This window comes from Bombyx mori, chromosome 2, assembly GCF_030269925.1.
Source record: "Bombyx mori chromosome 2, ASM3026992v2".
Lineage (NCBI taxonomy): Eukaryota > Metazoa > Arthropoda > Insecta > Lepidoptera > Bombycidae > Bombyx > Bombyx mori.
The window spans coordinates 5120721-5130187 of NC_085108.1; the positions used below are offsets into that span (position 1 = coordinate 5120721).

At 38.6% G+C, this 9467-nt stretch overlaps 1 long non-coding RNA gene across 1 annotated transcript; it reads right to left on the reverse strand.

Annotated features, from left to right (window-relative positions):
- Window positions 1-6151: 6151 nt before the first annotated feature.
- On the reverse strand, window positions 6152-9024 carry LOC134200519 (uncharacterized). Its single transcript, XR_009975477.1, has 2 exons — window positions 7679-9024; window positions 6152-6377 (listed from the first exon to the last, which is right to left on the reverse strand). It is a non-coding gene; the product is annotated as an uncharacterized LOC134200519 (long non-coding RNA).
- Window positions 9025-9467: the final 443 nt, after the last annotated feature.

The following is a 9467-nucleotide window of genomic DNA, read 5'->3' on the forward strand; positions in this document are numbered from 1 at the left end:
CACCTTGAGATATAAGTTCTAAGATCTCAAGTATAGTTACAACGGCTGCCCCACCCTTCAAACCGAAACGCCTTACTACTTCAAGGCAGATATAGGTTGGGTGGTGGTGGTGGTGACCCGTGCGGACTCACAAGAGGTCCTACCACCAGTAAGAAAGACCAGTACCTATAGAAGTTTAATAGTTTTTGGCCATAGAACCATAATAATGTTCAAACTTATAATTTCAATTGATTATAGTCGAAATTCGACTACTGAGCGAGACCACTAGTACGATATAAACGCAGCGTTCAATGGTGACCCGTGTGAAACTTTGACATCGTGACATTCCTTTCGTTTTTTGGAGTCCTATAGAGCGTCACGGGCCGAGGATTGGACACGACCGTTCCAATGGATCCGTAAGAGATTTAGGCCGAAACGGCTTAAACCGAATTCGGATCACGCCGTTCGCTTTCGGTAAACGTAACGAATCGGTTCGTTATTTGATAATTTACCATAGACCAATTTGGGGGGGGGGCAACTGATTTTTGGTTGACAACGCTTACAATGGAAACGGTTTGACCGATCGGCGCTTTAAAAACACGACATAATATTTATAAAAGAAAAATTATGTCTTCATGGTTTACTTTTTTTTATTTATTGCTTAGATGGGTGGACGAGCTCACAGCCCACCTGGTGTTAAGTGTTTACTGGAGCCCATAGACATCTACAACGTAAATGCGCCACACACCTTGAGATATAGTTCTAAGGTCTCAGTACAGTCACAACGGCTGCCCCACCCTTCAAACCGAAACGCATTACTGCTTCACGGCAGAAATAGGCGGGGCGGTGGTACCTACCCGCGCGGACTCTCAAGAGGTCCAACCACCAGTAAAAATACTCAGTGTTGTACTAATTTCAATAGTCAGTATTGTAGTCATATCGAGCGATGCGACAGTATCGGTATTTGAATCTTAGAGACTGGTGTCCCAGTTTTCGTAATTAAAATACATCATTATTATGAAGTGTTTCTTTCTTTTTTCTCCACCTTATCTCATTAGGTCGGGTCGGCACAGCTAATTTTTTCTTCCATTCTTATATACAGCCGTCATCTCAACAGTCCCTCCTCTCTCTCTCATATCGTCATTCACACACTCCATTCATGTCTTCTTCGGTCGACCTCTTCCCCTCTACCTTGCACTACCATTTCCATACATCTCCTAGTCACATGCAACTCCTCTCTACGCATCACATGTCCATACCACGCTAATAGACCGCTCTTTAATTTTTTGGTTTCCGGGGCTACTTTCACATTTCCTCTATTACGAAGTGTTAATGAACTATTTCCATGATGAAGGTATCTTAACATCGTATAACAAAAATCAGATCTCCAAAATTATAAAGTACTAGTGTAGAGTTTAGCTTTTGTCACGAAGCAGCAACAGAATACCTTGAAATGACCACACGAACCTTCCGGTCAGAAGAATATGAAGGCTTGGATTCAAAACGGCCGGACAATGGCACTAAACGGCCTGAGGAGACCTTTGGAAAACTAGTTTAGGGCTATATCGACTACTGAAAAAGCACTATTAGTTTTACCAGGCCTACTTGCATTCTTTTTTTTATTGTCCTTGCAGGCAGACGAGCATACGGCCCACCTGATGGGGAGTGGTTACCGTCGCCCATGGACTTCAGCAATGTCAGGGGCAGAGCCAAGCCGCGGCCTCCCGTTCAAAACTCTCCACAAGCCTAGTTTGAAGCAGGACATGTAACAATTCTGTTCTGTAGTATAACAAGCGAGACTCTGACGACGTGTAATGGTAGTAGGACGTCTTGTGAGTACGCACGGGTAGGCACCACTACTCTACCAATTTCTGCCGTGAAGCAGTAATGCGTTTCGGTTTGAAGGGTGTGGCAGCCGTTGTAACTATATTTGAGACCTTAGAACTTATGTCTCAAGGTGGGTGGCGCATTTACGTTGTAGATGTCTATGGGCTCCATTAACCACTTAACACCAGGTGGGCTGTGAGCTCGTCCATCCATCTAAGCAATAAAAAAATATCGACCGGATCTTCTCAGTGGGTCGCGTTTCCGATCCGGTGGTAGATTCAGCGAAGCACTGCTCTGAACTAGGGTAGATGGTAGCAAAGTGTGCCCGGCTAAGCGTCGTAAGATCGCCTACCATCGGTGAAGCTAACATAACCCTTCGAGGTTACTAGCAAAGGTAGACAAATATTTATCAACGAATGAGTTCTCGAAAAAGAAAAAAATAATAGTTTAAAAAAACTAACAAAATACGCTTTTGTAGAAAAACCAACTAAAAAATAGAAAATAAATTTGAATTAAAAATAGTGTAAGAAAAAATTGTTTTATTGTAAAAAAAAGCGTGCGATTTTGTTTTCTATTTTTTAGTTGGATTTTCTATAAAAGCGTGTTCTGTTTGGTTTTTTAAACTATTTTTATTTTTTATTTTTTAGTTGAATTTAAATTTTTGCAAATTTTTTTTTAATATTGTATTGTTATCGGTCCTTAATAAGTATACCAAATTTAGAGTTAATCCGACGTTTTGAAGGGGGTCAAAATCATGTTCAAAGATTCCGTACTCATCATACATTCCGTATATCATACTGACATAGATGCGTCTAAAGCTAATAAAAGCGTATTAAAAACAACTAACAACAATACAATATAATCTCGAAACTCTAAAATTTATCAGCGTTTTTCTGTGTAATTGTTTAACATCGTCATTCAAACATACATGATGAATGATTTACGTTTGACTCATACTTCATTCGTAATGCCAATGCCTACGTTCTTAACCGCATATACCTAATGTGATTCGACGGAACATATCTAACCACGTATTTTACATACAAACATTTTCTACATCATCTATGATTAATCATTTGCGTCATATTCTATTGTTCGCTTTAAGCTTTTTTTTTATGACCTCGGATCTTTTCAGTGGGTCGCGTTTCCGATCCGGTGGTAGATTCTGCGAAGCACGGTTCTTGCTAGGGTTCGTGTTAGCAACATCGTCAGGTCTGAGCCCCGTGAGCTCGCCTACTAGTTAAGGTTACGCCGATATGATCTCTCTAGACCAGTGATTCTCAACCACTGTTCCGCGGCACTTTTGTGTGTAGCCAAATTTCAAAAGTGTGTCGCCAAATTTTGCGAATATATAATAATGTTAATATAATTAAATTATATCATTTTAAAAGAAAAATATTTTAAACATGAATATATATTTAAATCCACAAAAAAAAATTATGGTATATTTTAGTTTATTTCGTATATTAAATTTTTTTCATAAACTATTAATGCAGAGTGTTGTAGTAAGTAAATAATTTTTATCTTTTTTTTTTGTGTGCCGCCAAATTTTGAAATCGTTAAATATGTGCCGCAACAAAAAAAAGGTTGAGAATCACTGAGGTAGAGTATACATTTCCTTTTGTTTTGCAACATTATATTATTGTTTCTCGGTACAAATAACGTAATAATTCTTAGCCATAACAATTGTTACAAAAATGAACCAGGCAGCATAAATTCAGTTGCATGAATCACGCTTTTCAGAAATAACATTCGCTTAGCTTGCCGCGTAAAAAGCCAAACGAGATTACAGATTTAATACAGAGCTCGGTGACTGGCTCCGTGGTTTTTGTTTAGGATTGAAGGATTACTGGTGGCCCGGAGGCCTTTCCAGTTTCACCAGGACAGATGGGCGAGCATAGGCTCAGCCTAGACGCGTGGGATTTGCTAACAGCTGCCCGAGCGCCTCCGAAGGAGACCTAACAACTCAAGAGCAGCTGCTTCGCGAATGAATCTACGACCGGATCGGAATCGCGACCCGCTGAGAAGATCCGCCGAGAAACTCAGTGGGCTGTGTCTGTGGGTTAATTTACTCGCCGAACCCTTCGTCGCAAGCGACGGGTCCATCGGGAAGGTTTTTAAAGTATTAAACTTATAACTACACTTAGATTAGGGTAGCTTTTGCGAAGCACTGCTCTTGCTAGGGCTAGTGTTAGCAATGTCCTCAGGTTAGAGCCCCGTGAGCTCACTTACTCGTTGGATTATGTTGGCATAGCCAACGTTACCAGTTTAGATAGGAAAGAAAAAAGTCTCTTGTAATGTTTTATCATTGTTCTATTGTAATCTTTTAATGTTTACACGTCATAATAAATAGCTTACCGTGAACTTTCGTTACGCAATATCGCTCGATGACACGCGAAAAAAAAAACAACAGTTTGCCTCGTAATGTTAAAATGTGTTATTAAAATATATGGTATTCGACGATATTCCCACGGGGCGGCTCTTGTTTGATGTTCGTGCGTCATTTAGCGGTATTTTAAGCAAATAACTAATATTTGTCAGGATATGAGCCGACACGCGACCACTTGGGACGCGCCAGTTGAGGCGACGCGTTAGATGCGTTTGAAACTTTGTAAACGAAAAGAGAAAACCAAAACAGTTTTTTTTTTACCTGTGTAGGCATATGAGCAGCATACGGAACACCTGATGGTGAGTGGTTACCGCTGCCTACCGCTTAATACTCTCCACAAGCCTCGTTTGAAGAAGGACATGTCATAGCGCTCGGGACACCGTGGAGAAGAGCTCGTTCCATAGCCGGATGGTACGTGGCAAAAAAGACCTCTGGAAACGCAATGTGGATGAACGCAGTGGCTCCAGGCAGTATGGATGATCTTTAGTAAGTAAAATTAGAATATCATTAACATAGTCAAAGTCATTCAACTAAGCATTCTTAAGCATCACACAAAAGCTACTGGCCGAATTCTGAAGCGTAATTATCTTTACTAGTGGCCCCGCAGTAGTCGAAATTCGACTATAGTTAATTGGAATTGTAAGTTTGTACACTATTATGATTGTATTTTATACTTCTATAATCACAAATTTCGCCAAGACTACACTATAAAAAATATTAACAAAGACAAACAATATTTTTAATCTATTCTCAATTTGATAACAGACGTCAAGAACAAAATTTTGACAATAAATAGTATACATGCATGTGTGCGTCAAATACATGGTATGCAGTGTGTGTAATGTTTTCTTTATTGATTTAATGTATCTTTTATGCATTATTTTAAAAAAATATTAGCATTGTGCACTTCTTCTCTATATTCTCTATAAGTGTGGAAAAGTTCATACTCCTCCGTCCGCGCAATTTTCGTAAAAAGGGATACAAAGTTTTTGCTTCACGTATTAATATAAAGATTTTTTTTTCTGTGCGTGTGTTTGTCATTGAACTCCTTCTAAACGGCTGTACCGATTTGAAAGATTTTTTTTGTATGCGTTTGGGTGGCGCCCTGGATAGCTTAGATTCACAAATCAGCCCGACAGATGGCACTGCAGTCGGTATTTAGATTATTTTATGTTGACCAGGTCACCCACCTAGTATTGTATAAATATACGAATAATACAAGCCCAATGAGTTAAGTGTGAAAGATATATATTACGCCACGTCTGTATCTCCTTAGGGGTGGACTAAGAAAGATATAGATTTCTCTGTTATAAGTTTTTGAAGTGAAACTTCTTTATCGGCGTTGGAAAAAAATTTACCGTCACATTTTTCGGTTACGCGTCACATTTTTCCGTTACGCGCCATCTTTTTCTTGCCCCTACCACGGTTGGTTCAGACGAAGAGTACTTTCACTTTCTCCAACGGAGTAGGGATAGCATTAATGTTTCACTTCTTACGTGTGTACACTAGTACACGCACACATTTTTATTATTTTTTTCAGGCAAGGTGCCGAACCTCCTACGAGGTCCCCGCGCCTAGGGAACCGCTAGGTATGTGGGACTTGACGTCCTGCAGATGTTGGAAACAGACCGCGAAACCAAGGATATTTTTAGGGCCCTACCGCACCAAACGACAACACCTTGCACTCACACTCGATATCCTATCTCCACCCAGGGTCAGAACCCGGTCAGAGTAGGGTTTCCACGGTTCCATTTTAAATATGCCTTAACTTCGATTTTATTAGTGTACGAATGAGATGAATATACAGTCGTGGTCAACTAATTAGGGACATTCAAGATAGTGAAGGGCTATAACCGGTTATGTACATTTAAATATAAAACCCTATTGATTTCTCAGCACCTATTATTTGCATAATGTGGTCCGATTATTATGCTATAAATGGCTGTAAATAAAATATTTAATAAATAGAAATAGTATTTAATATTAAAGATTAAACATGTATTAAATATTAAGGTACAATTCTGTAGTGGACATTTAATTAAGGACAGTAAAGTATAATGAAAAATACAGTTACACAAAACTTATAATCTTCAGTGTTATAATATTTTTAACAGCTCCATTTTATTACGTGTAAAATCAGTACCCAGTAGCAAAACCTTTGTTAGTAATTACCGCTTGACACCTTCGATCAACAATAGTAACTAGATTTCGGGTCGGTGCATAAAATCCGTCTCGTCAAATAACAGCGCACTTGAAATGTGAGCTCTTATTTTGTTTAGTTCACTTCAAACACAGCCAATGTCAACCCGTCTCACAATACCGCAGTGTGTATTCAAAAGTTGTAAAAATAAGGCCCGAAAAAGCAATTTAACGGCCGGAGTATCTTACTTTCGGTAAGTACATGAAGTATAAACTATATTGTAAGCTTTAAACTTATAAATAATATTAAATTTTGAACAAAATTACCGATTTTTAACCACCGCTACAAATGTTGGCCAAGGCTCGGCCAACACATGGACAAACTTTTGCTTAACAGAACAGTATATGCATGGAGTAGATTTGTGTTGTAATAATTTTTTAAAATTTGTTAGCAGCACATCAAAATTAGTTGGTTAAAATTGGTTAATGCTGCTTTTGTGTCTGTTTGTTGGACTCTCATTAGATACTTAGCTTTCCATTTTTATTTTAGCTTTCCTAGCAATCACGTGTGCAGAATGGATCTCAAATGTCGCCAGAGAAACAAGAGATGACTTTTATAAGCCAGCTAAGAACTCCGCTTATGGACACTGGACATCTTTGCCTTCCGTGCTCACGGCTACTGAAATGTGGCCGAAACATTGTAATAAAAATACCACGCTTGAAACCATTTAAACGTTGTTTTATAATGTGCACTGGTCGCGAAAACTTAAAAATATATATTACACAAAAACGTAACGCTAATAAAATAATAAGTAATGTATAGATACTAACAAACATACATTTCCAAAACATAAAAAGTAAACAACTAAACTTTTACTTTAATTCATTAATAAATTATTTTAGTGTTAAGCGCGACTCCCTTACCTCCTGTAGTAAATAGAAATCGGCATTTCAAGAAGCAAAAATAAATAAAGCAAAACGATGTTAGTTCTCAGAGCAATTAAGGGATAAGTTACTTTATTTGTTGCGCCTTAAGATTGATTTAACATTAAAAGTTGTTTAAAATATGTCTTTTTATTGGTAAGTGACAGGAGTAATTTATTGCTTTGCTCGTTTTATGTGACGAATGATCGTAAGTATTAGATAATGTTTTGGAGATTTGTGACTTTATTACTAGGTGCCATAGTTGTTATTAGTTTGAAAGTAAAAGTGTTTCAAAACTTTTTTCTCCGTTTGTTAGTAAACGAATGTAGCTATATAAGTATATATTCACGCGGACAGTTTTTGCTTTAATTTTGTACGTATCCCTTTATCTAGTTACTATTGTTGATCGAAGCTTGACACCGATGTGGCATAGACATTATCAGTTTCTGACATGTTTCGACAGGAATGTTTGCCCATGCCTCACAAAAAGCTTCATGAAGTTCATCCAAATTTGTATTACGATAAGTGGCAACTTTTTTCTTGATTTCGTGCCAAAGGTGCTCAATTGGGTTGAGGTCCGGCTATTTGCTGGCCAATCTATCACCGATACAAACTAACTGGTAAGAAACGACTTGACTTATTGGGCGGTATGTTTCGGGTCGTTATCCTGCTGAAACGTCCATATAATAGGGAGATGCTCCTCAGCATAGGGAAGCATAGTTTCTTCCAATATTGCCTTGTATTGATGTTGGTCTAAGTTACCCTGAACTTTCCTCACAGGTCCCACTCCACGTCCAGAAAGTGAACCCCATATTTTAATGTTTCCACCGCCATGTTTCACTTGTTTTTTTGTGAATCTTGAATTCATTTCCGCTTTTACAGGACGCCGTACATATTGCCTTCCATCTGAAGAAATCAAATTAACCTTGGTCTCGTCAGAGAAAAGTACATGTTGCCATTGGGCGTAGGTCCAATGTCAATATTTACGTGCAAATGCCAAACGAGCATTTCTATGTTCTTTCTTCAACATCGGTACTTTGCGAGCCACTCTTCCGAACAACCCTGCTTCTATCAAACATCGTCGAACGGTCCTCGCAGATACACCGGCTCTTTCGCTTGCCCCAAACACTTCGTGTTTAATTAAAATAGAGCCTAGAAACGGATCTTTCTTAGCTAACCTGGTTATCATTCTATCTTCTTGCGGAGTCGTTTTTATCGATCTTTTTGTTCTGGACACATTTAAAGCTGTGTTATAGCGCTTGAAATGTTGCACTGCATTGCATACCATAGTTTTTGAACAATTTAAATGTTGTGCTATCCTTCGGTATGACCAACCACGCTCGACAAACTTCATGATAATTTTTCGTAGTGTTGGATCGCAACTTTTATTTTTGCCCATTTTTCTTCAAAATAATTCTCAAAACTTAAAATAAAAAATCTGGATTGCCACCAAAACGACCACTAAACAATAAGAAAAGAAACAAAAAAGTATTAAAATTCCAATTTTGAAATTAGAACGCAATACCTCAGTGTCCCTAATTAAATGGCCAGCCAGCACTCTTTGAACCAATAGCACTATGATATTGTATCAGCTATACTGTAAAGAGGTTTAATGCTTAAGAAGTTGTTATTCTTTGTATAATCGCGCACATAAATGACTAATTACACTTACATGTAAAAGATATGGAATATTGCTAAGACTCGTTGGAAAATAAAAAAAAAATTCACAATTTGGCTTAACTAGAGATTGTCCCTAATTAGTTGACCACGACTGTATATCTAAGGTTTTTACTGGTTGTACGACCTCTTCTGAGTCCGCACGGGTAGGTACCACCACCCCGCCTATATCTGCCGTGAAGCAGTAATGCCTTTCGGTTTGAAGGGTGGGGCAGCCGTTGTAACTATACTGAGACCTTAGAACTTATATCTCAAGGTGGATGGCGCATTTACTTTGTATATGTCTATGGGCTCCAGTAACCACTTAACACCAGGTGGACAGTGTGAGCTCGTCCACCCATCTAAGCAATAAAAAAGGGGTCCAGGGTCAGAGTGTTCGTTCTGAACTTGTCAAAGGTTTTTTTTTTCCATTTGAAGTTTTTCCCGGATTCTCCGTGAGCCCACCTACTCAAACCGCGCGTAGAACAGCCCCTGAGATCACCAACGTTTAGGTACAAAACAAAAGCATCTAAGCCCCGGTCCATAGCAAGAA